Raw genomic sequence first — 11226 nt, 5'->3', positions numbered from 1 at the left:
CTGAGCTAGCTCGTTGCCCCTAGAGGTGAGAAAGGAGCCATTTTCAATTTTTATTTGTTTTGTTGTTCACTATGGTGATGGTATCAGAGCTGTATCAGGAACAACACACAATGAGCAACAGCTACTTGCAAGGTTTTCCTTAAACCTTATCTATCCCAAATTTTCACATTAAATTTAAAGGTGATATTCATATTATGGTTGGTTCAAATAATTTTGCAGAAATACACGTGGCCAGCTAAGTTGTCAGAGACAGAGACTATCGTACATAATAATAATAGACATTAAAACAATTTAAATTTAATCCGTATTTAGTATGTCTGAATTTTCAATCTGTCGGTACGAATCGTGATGCAGTTCGCACAATATCGACCGACATCAAACCGCTTTCAGAGATTTCTTTTTCAAACAAGTATAGATAATAGATGTATCTGTTTACTGTTTCTTTGAGAAAATTATTTAAATTCAACTCAGAAGAAAATAGGGTTAGGGAAAAAGGAGTGGATTCCAAAGAAGGCATCCAGGTTGGAATTGGATAGATAAAGCAATAACAGCGTACCGTTGTCCTTTCCTTTCCTGCTAGATGCAATGTGCTCCATCGAACACCAAACACCAAACCTTTCTTTCCTCTCCATTGATTTTAAATTACTGGATATTTCCAGTTCCAACACTCTCTGCTTCATTGAGAATATGGTCTGCTTAAAAAAACCGTCAACCGTTCGATCAAAAACGTTATATTTCATGAACATATCTTCTTTTTTCTTTTTTTCTTTTTTATAAATAAGGTGATCACAGACTATTCACAGTACAATCTAATCAATATGACCAACTAGTTCAGATCAAATAGTAAATTATATACATTGGTTCCCTTCTGTAAATAGTCTTAGTTAGATAATAATGCAATGCCTTAGAATAAGACAGATTGACAGCAAACTTTACAATCGGAACAAATTTGTCGTCAATAATTTTGTATACTAACAAAACATTAATTTTGTATATTAACCAGTGTTGTAAATAATGGTATGTGGTCGCCGGACGAACAGGGTACCGCCAAGCGATTAATCAAAAATAATAGGGAATAATCAACCATAATCGGAAATAACTGATCGATTAGTCGGAAAAATCCATGACGGGTTGATCACCGCCAACAACTAATCGGCCGATTAATCGGCTTAAACGGACGTTTTTTACAACACTGATATTAACAAAATATTTTGGTAAATTTTTTAAAAGTTTCAATATCAAAATAAAAAACACACTCCGAAAGTATATGTTACAAACAGTTAGCAGATCAGAATATCTACGTGCTTAATATTAAGAACGGAGATATGAAGAAGTCATTTTTATATTTTTTAAGATGAACTATTTTAAGTTCATGTTACAAAAATATTAACTTTTGATTTAGTGACAAAGGTACATGTGATTTGACATGGGAGATCATGAGTTCGAAATCTTAATAAAAAAAAAAATTATTGTAATAACAAAAGTTTGAAAAAAAAATATTAGATGACTTGATTTCTAACCTTCTCCTTCAAAATAAAAATGTTTATGTAGCATAATATGCTTATTATACATATGACATTTTATACACAAATTGAATATTCTTACTATTTACGAGTTGTAATTTATGAAATCAGTGCTCACGAGATAACATAAAAACCATACAACTTTCTTTATTGTACGTTGAAACTTGAAAGGCTATGCAGTACTTGTATACTATTTATGCCTATTGTTCGGTACATGCTGTGATGTTGTGTTTGTCAGATTTTTGAAGAGACGGAAATGAGTGTTCTGGTCCTTTCGATGTTGTTTTTCACGACATAATCAATGAAAAGAAATAAAAGAAAAAAAAAAGAAGTGATTTTTAATCTTAAAATTAAATCAATTAGTTTCACTCAGTCTGCAAGATATAATTTCTCCTCGGTCAGAATTTTAAACAGCCACACAACACTATAGTTTTTTCGGATCTCAAAAGTTATAACATTATTAACCGTTTTTCTTTTATAATGATTCTAAATAGTTAGTTATGATTGCACTACAAGAATATGTCTGGATGTATCAAGAATAAAAGTTATTCTAGAATAGGAGCTATTCGGAATAACAATGTACATCCAAACAACATTTTTGCCATTCGGAATAGCTAGAATAGTTGCTATTCTATATTCCTTGTAAATATTATAATAACTACTATTCGGAAAATGCGAAGAGAGAGGAAAGATTATTTTTTTCTCGGATTTTCGCCAACACAATCCCGAAATGATAAAATTGACATCACTTCTGTTATCTTTACATCGGACAATTCGTTTGAGATCCTCACTTATCTATGTTTCTTCTTAATTGGTATATTATTAGCACTATTCTTTATCAGTCACATGTATTTACTATTCCAAATGTACAATCCAATTAAACAACATTTTTATTAATCCGAATAACATCAGTTTCACACTAATCTAAAAATCACTATTTTTTTCTCTATTCTCATTCACTATTCTCAAATTTCCCCTTTATAGTTCTCATACAAATGTATCCTAATTGCGCTATAGTTTTTCCAGACCTTAAAAGCTATAACGGTGTAATCGCTATTTAGAACCTTACTTTTCACACTTGCAAAGAGTGAAAAGAAAATATACTGTCTGTTTGTCTCGCACTTTCTGGTAACATTATAAGCATTAAATTTTATAAAGGCGTCGAATCTAATCTAATCTAATCTAATTGGCTTGTTTCTGTCCCCTCTTTAATCCATGTATCGACTTTACACTTCCATAAAATCTCGCTGTAAATTTTGTATTCCGTGTGAAAGGTAAATAAATGCCAAATTAATCGTAACCTTGGGCTGTCCAGTGATGTTTGAACTGGAGAGAATGAATACCTCTATTGGAGCCATGCCATGCCATGTGCATTCTTCTGGTCTCCCAGATACGGACGACACCGATGGACCTCCACTTGGAGCAGAGTTTTATTCGCACACTTCTGTGACTGCTGCTCCATTGTAACTTTCCATTGATTGGTTTTACTGGAGATGATCAGATCTCCTACATGTCCCTATCATGTCGATGTCCCTATTTGAACTTTGGAAGTATGGAATGGGGAAAAATTAGAGAGCAATTAATAATCGGAACAAGGTTTGTTTGAGCCACCCTCTACATATTTACTATTGTGGAATCTGGATACTGACAGGAAATTTACCTGGACGTAGTTACCCTTGAAAACAACACAATTTTAGTCTTCACCGCCCATCTTTTTTGGGTTTTATTTTCTCTTAAGATTACACTCGGTTCCAGCATAACTTGGAGATCAAGTCGAATCCTGTAAAAGATATATATCTACTCAAAAGAAAGAAAGAAGAAATTGAAAGATATCAATCATATCTAGTAAAATAGGCAATAGATAGTATTTGATTATTTGTCATTAATTCTAAGGATTGGTTTTTGTGTTTAGCATGATATACAAAATATTTCTGAATTGATAAATAGGCATATAAGAGCTGTGTAATTCAATCAAGAAAAAAAAAGAAATAAAAAATAAGGGAGGGAAGGGAGATTCATGGGAGTCTTGTGTTCTTGAGTTGTTTTATTATTTTTTGACAGTTCTATTATTATTTTTGACATGGTATCAGAGTGTGGTTGCCTGGTGGTATAGCTAGAGAAATTGTTGCCCTTCTTGTCTTTAACTTCAATTTCTTGTGCTATACTGCTCTAAGGAGCGATCCATACTTGGTAGAACCAGTGTTTTAAAATGCGGTTTTGTTCATGCATGCGGAAGGCCACTGCATACCGCATATGCGGTATGCGGACGCATATGCAGATTTTCATGCGGATTTATATATGCGGATTTTAAAATAAAAATTCATGTATATATATATATATATATATATTCATATTCATATATTTGAATTTATTTTTACATAATAACATAACCAACAATATTTTTTTAATTTTTTTAATATAAATTTAATTAAAATACAATCAAATTATCAAAACCGCATGGGAAGACTGCATGGCCGCATATTTCAGTCCGCATGGTCGCATATTCGGACCGCATGGCCGCATTTTCAATCCACATGACCGCATATTCGGACCGCATATGCGGCCGCATGGAAAAACCGCATGAAAAAACCGCATGGGCATTCTGAGCACAGCTGCCGACCGCATACGCATATGCGACCCATGCGGCCGCATTTTAAAACACTGGGTAGAACAATGTCAGAAGCCGAATCCCAAGAATCGACCACCTTTGCTACACTAATTAAGCAGATGACGAGAATGATGACTCAAATGATAGCTATGCAAACTGCTGTCATAAACAATCCTCAATCGGCGACACAAATCATACCTCAACCTGTTGCCATCACCGAGGGTATAATTCATTCAAGTGCTATTGATGTAAAATTTGATAGCACAAAACTAAGGTGCACGAACTGTGGCAAAAACCGGCACACAAAGGAGCAATGCTTTGAAGTGGTAGGCTACCCGGATTGGTGGAAAGGTGACACTAAGAAGAAGTATGAGGAGAAAGGAAAAGGTGTAGCAGCAACAACTATGGATGTAGGCAGTCTGGTGACCAGCAAGCAGCAACCGACATTTGTACAAGGAGCAGCAGCTGGATCTGAACCAAAGCCGAGGCAGCAGCCAGGACCAAACCAATCTGGTCAGCAGGTAGCAGTCAAAACTGAGTCACAAACAAAAGGAGAAGATCATTGTGAAGGTAAAAATGGTATTTTCAAAACTAGCATGGGTAAGTGTAATATCTCGAATTTGAGCAAAAACAAGAAAAATGAAGGTTGGGTCATTAACTCAGGTGCAACCGACCACATGACACATGAAAAAACTGAATTAGAAATCATGTGCACTTCACATAAAACTGGAATCATTAATGCAAATGGGGGGAAGTTTATCCTGTAGAAGGTGCAGGAGAAATTGTATTACCAAAACAAATAAGGTTGAAAAATACACTTGTGGTTCCTTCCCTTGCAACAAAACTGATATCTGTTAGCCAACTTACAAAGGATCAAAATTGTGTTGTGCTTATGTTCCCTGACCACTTTGTAATCCAGGATATTCTCACAAAAAGGATCATTGGCCATGGTACTAGATGGGATGGGTTGTATTACTTAGATGAAGTCAAAACTAATAGCAATTATATAGTAAGGGGAGATCATATATCTACTAAGAATACAATTTGGGTATGGCATAAAAGACTAGGTCACCCGTCTTTTGGATACATGAAAAAGCTTTTACCCGATTTATTTTTGCATTTAGATCCTAAAGATTTTGTTTGTGAAACTTGTATCCAATATAAAAGTCATAGAACAACTTATTATAGCAATCAAAATAAATGTAAGAATCCTTTTGATTTGATACATATAGATGTATGGGGACCATCCTCTATAATTTCCAAATCTGGTTGTAGATGGTATGTTTCCTTTATTGATGATTGCTCCAGAATGACTTGGCTCTATTTACTTAAAACAAAAGATGAGATTTCTAAAGTTATTCAAGATTTTCATAAATTGGTAAAGACTCAATTTGGGAAGAAATAAAAACCATAAGGAGCGATAATGGGACAGAATACTTGAACCAGATGGTACAAATTTTTTTAGAGAAAATGAGATTATTTATGAGACAACATGTGTAGGAACACCTCAGCAAAATGGCATTGCTGAACGAAAAAACAAACATCTCCTTGAAATGACATGATCACTACTACTTGAAAATAAAGTACCTCCTATGTTTTGGGATAATGTCCTTTCATTTGCTGTATACCTCTCAAATCGTACACCCACAAATGCAAATGATTATAAAACCCCCATCCAAGTCCTATCATCTCATGTGACCATGTCATCTGTCTTAAATTTGCCTCCAAAAATATTTGAGTGTGTTGCTTATATCCATATACAAAAACCATTTCGCACAAAGTTAGAACCTAGGGCTGAAAATTGTGTTTTTCTGGGAATGGAGCAAATCATAAATGTTATAAATGCTATAATCCAGGTACTAGAAAATTCTATACTACCATGGATGTTACTTTTTTAGAAAATGAGTCATTTTTTAACAAAATCTAAGATCCGATTCAGGAGGGCAACAGTCACGATGAACCGGACTTTGATCTAACTTTTTTATCTGATCCACTAGCAGCTGATTTAGGTCCAGGCTTAGCAGTTGATTCGAGTCCAGGCCCAGCAAATGATTCGAGTCCAGCAGCAGTGGATTCAGGTATAGGCCCAGCAGTTGATTCGGGTCCAGCAACAGCTGATTCGGGTACAGATCCAACAAATAACTCGGGTCCAGTAGCAGTTGACTCAGGTTCAAAAAATGATGAAGGTTATGAGCAACAAAATTCAGCAGAAACAGGTCAGTCGGGTCATTCACCAAATGGAATTAAGCCATGGATAGATCTTACTGAGGTAATACCACGAGAGGATAACAACGAGGTATGTTCTTCTGAAACTTAGCATAGATATCCTGCACGTGTTAATCGTGGAAAACCACCAAAAAGATACATCCCAGAAGATGGGACGAGTAAAGAAATAACATATCCAATTGCAAACTATACCTCAACCGAAAAATTGCCACAACCATTAAAGAATTTTGCAGACCAACTATCTTCTATCGTCATACCCGAAAAAGATGAGGATGCCCTTAAAAGTAAAGAATGGATTAGAGCAATGACTATAGAAATGGAAGCCCTAGAAAAAAATTATACATGAAAAATAGTTGATTTACCACCAAGAAAAAGAACAGTTGGTTGTAAATGAGTGTATACAATCAAGTACAATGTAGAGGGAAAAATTGAAAGATATAAAACTAGGCTAGTGGCAAAAGGGTATACACAAACCTATGGGGTTGACTTTCAGGAAACTTTTTCTCCGGTTGTAAAATTAAATTCGGTTCGAGTTTTATTGTCCCTTGTAGCTAACTTTGACTGGCCATTACATCAATTTGATGTCAAAAATGGATTTCTTCATGGAGTTTTTGGAAGAAGAAATTTACATGGAGCTGCCTCCCGGTTACAACCATATTGGATCATAAAACAAAGTGTGTAAATTAGAAAAGATATTGTATGGCTTGAAACAGTCACCAAGAGCATGGTTCGGGAGGTTCTGCAAGGCTATGAAAAACTATGGGTACAATCAAGGAGATTCTGATCACACCATGTTCTTTAAAAGAACTGAAGGTAAAATTGCAATTCTCATTATTTATGTAGATGATATGATTATAACAGGCGATGACAAAGTTGAAATTGAGAAGCTTCAAATGAAGTTGTCAAAAGAATTTGAAATGAAAAATTTGGGAGGTCTAAAATACTTTCTAGGGATTGAAGTATCATGATAAAAAAAATGTATATTTCTCTCTCAAAGAAAATATGTTCTTGATCTCTTGGCCGAAACTGAAATGTTAGATTGTAAACCGGTTAGTACCCCAATGGAACAAAATGTGAAGTTTGAGATTTGTCCTGACCAATGTCCTGCGAACAAAGAAAAATACCAAAGGTTAGTTGGAAAATTAATATATCTGTCACATACTAGACCTGACATAGCTTATGCAGTGGGAGTAGTAAGTCAATTCATGCATAATCCAAGTAAAGATCACATGGGAGCTATCACACGTATCATACGAAATCTGAAGGGGACACCCGGCAAAGGAATCAAATTTGAGAAGAATGGACATACAAAGATTGAAGGATATACAAATGCAGATTGGGCAGAAAATATCATGGATAGGAAATCAACATCGGGTTACTTTACTTTCGTTGGAGAAAACTTGGTAACATGGAGAAGTAAGAAACATAATGTGGTCGCCTTATCTAGTGCTGAAGCCGAATTTAAAAGCATGGTGAAAGGGATTTGCGAACTATTATGGCTATGAAAATTGATCAATGAGTTAGAATTGGGAACGAAAAATGAGATGAAGTTGTATTGTGACAATAAGGCTGCAATTGACATTTCACATAATCCAGTGCAACATGACATGACAAAACATATAGAGATAGATAGACATTTTATTAAAGAAAAACTTGATTATCACGTTATTTCTCTTCCCTTTGTTAAATCAACAGAACAGGTGGTCGATATTTTAACTAAGGCGGTAGCAACTAAACCATTTGAAGAAATGCTGGAGAAGATCAGAATGGTAGACTTTTACGTACCCTCGTGAGGGGGAGTGTTAAGATTACACTCGGTTCCAGCATAACTTGGAGATCAAGCCGAATTCTGTAAAAGATCTATATCTACTCAAAAGAAGGAGATAAGAAATTGAAGGATATCAATCATATCTAGTGAAATAGGCAATAGATAGTATTTGATTATTTGTCATTAATTATAAGGATTGGTTTCCATGTTTAACATGATATACAAAATATTTCTGAATTGATAAATAGGCATGTAAGAGCTGTGTAATTCAATCAAGAAAAATAAAAAATAAGGGAGGGAAGGGAGATTCATAGGAGTCTTGTGTTATTGAGTTGTTTTATTATTTTTGACATTTTCTATCTCCATTGGGTTAGACTACTTGTTGATTTTCATTTTAAAAAGTTTAATTAATTATCACTATTATAATGTACCAAGAACATTCCATCTCACTTGTAAATAAATTGCAAATATTGATGTGATATATGTAATTTTAATTGTAAAAATAGGAAACACTTGTGCTGTTTAAATTTAACAATTTGTTTGTAAATGTTGCATACACATTACAGAGTAAAAAATCTTCATCCTGCAATTGTAATATTTAATAATGAGTTTTACAATTAAAATTGCAAGAATTGAGATAGTTATTAAATTTTTGATGTGACAAAAATAGCGAACTTTTTTTATAATTACAAGGATAAAAATGTTCTAAATAAAAATAAAAATTAATCTTACATGAAAATTTGATGATCTATATATATCATCATCATTTTTGTTCACTGGCGAACACAAATGGATCTAGGGTAGATAATTGTCTACCTTTGAATTCGAAAAAAAATTTAGACGCAGTGGTATTTTACATTTGTGTCTACTCTTGAATTTAATTCATGGTCCAGTAGAAGAAAATTGCAACGAAAAGAAAGTCAGTCCAGACTGATTCGCATAAAAGAGAGAAAAAAAAGACACAATCTGATTCACTACTCAGAAAAATCGTTGATTTGTTTGGAGAAAAAAGTGATCAACTACTAAGTATATAAATATGTATTGTGAATTGGATCACGTGTCGCGTCGTACTGTGACTAAATTTGGAAGGATGGTCATGACACGTGAATGGTCAGAGCACTCTAATCACGCCATGATGTGACCTGTCAGGTTTGGTCATGTTTAACTATTTTTTAATTTATATTAGTTTATTTAGGATTCACTATTCGATTAAGATCTAATGATTCTAATTATATGTGATCACACGTGTTGTGACTAAATTTTTTGCGTGATGTGCCTTGTCGTGTCAAAGTTTTGAAAGATGATCATGACATGAGATACATGAGTCATAGCATGTATCAGATACATGTACCTTGATGGAACCGTGTCGTGCCGTGACTTATTAGAAACGAATTTATTTGTTAATGTGATCGCAGACGCGTAAAAGGAATCTAAATTTCCGCAATAACCGGAGGGAAAAACACAAAACCCTGGTCGACAAGTTGGTGGCATAAATGCAATTAATTGGTGTTCTAAGGCGAGATTAGTAGTGCTAAGGATAGTGACAGGAAAGGACGAGAAAAACCATAAAAAAGTTGGAACGGTCCCTTACGCACGTGCATACACTGAACTCACGTGACTGCTTCAACGTCTACGTGTCACATCCTAAGCGGCTTTATTCGGTGTTTCCCGTTTGGGTAGATCGGAGTCCCATTCTGACCGCACTATCTTTATTCCGACGACACATTTTTTAATATCGCCAGTTGTCAGATAAGCTAGGGCACTTATTATAAGGAATCTAATAAGCGCAACAGCGTATCAGTCGATAATTGTTTTGTTTATACTTAATTGAAAGCCAGAAAGCGACTGGCGGTAGTGATTGACCTCTAATACCACTATAAATAAAGCTTTTTGATATGGCTACACCTGATTTTTGGAACAGCACGCCAGACTGAGACTGGTCCCCGGTTTGATGTTGTAGCGTTGTAGTTGTAGGTCATAAATTAGTAGCGAGCAAAGAAAGTGAGCTATTAATAATTTTCTCATATACACCAATACACCATGGTTGTTCCTACATCTTGGCGGATTTTCTGTGGATTATTTGGTGCAACTGTGTGTGGCTTGGAAGCACAAAACTTTTAAAATAAATAATTTCCTAAGACTTCTCGTAGCACTGAATTTAATAATATTTGGTTTTCTCATGTCAGGGCCAATACAAAATTGGAAATTAAGAATAAGTAAATATTTCTTATTATGTAATGTCAGTGTTTGTTAAAATATAATTTTGTCGACAGTATATTATCTATATTTAAAATAATATTTTATTTGGAATTAAAATCAAATACTAAAGTAGATTATTATTATATGCTATTTTAGTGTATTCTTTTGTAATATTTACATTCAATGAAGATTTAGTTGTCTAATAATGAAATCCTTAGAATCAAAAATTTCTGATTAATATATGAAATAAAATTTAATTATATATATTATAATAATAAGTATACTAAAATTAAATATTAGATATTTCTGACGAGGTTTATTGATTCCATAAGTACTCATTCTATCTATTTACCATAACCATGTGGACATAAAATAATTATAACTCTATTGTCATAATAATTCTAGTGGGATTTTATTCCATATATAGGTTTAATTTCATGATACTGTTATATGAAATCAATTATATCATCTATTCAGTATTTATAATTATTGCTGTAATAACTCATGGGGATGAAATTAAAATAGCAAGATGTTCCGTAAATAAACAAGCCAATTTTACATTTGTTTGACAGATTAGGACGTTAAAAATCTTTTTGCACACACACACACACACACATATATATATAGAGCTAGGCTACGGTGAGTTGCGAAGTAAAGCGACTATTTTACTTCACGCTCATATTTTGCTATTTTAAAGTTCAAAACGTTGATCCGAACCGTTCATCTTGTTCTTCATATTGAAATGTGCTTGGATACTAAATTTTACATTTTTTGGAATTTTTTTACTATTTATTAAGCAATTTTGAAAGTCGCTGATCTGATGGTCCAGAAAATTTTACTGTTCACAGCAAAACAACAATTTTAAAAAATGCTTAATAAATAGTAAAAAAATTCCAAAAAAT

Source organism: Carex rostrata, chromosome 21 (assembly GCF_964058835.1).
Source record: "Carex rostrata chromosome 21, lpCarRost1.2, whole genome shotgun sequence".
Taxonomy (NCBI): domain Eukaryota; kingdom Viridiplantae; phylum Streptophyta; class Magnoliopsida; order Poales; family Cyperaceae; genus Carex; species Carex rostrata.
Note: the sequence above shows the minus strand (reverse complement) of the source record.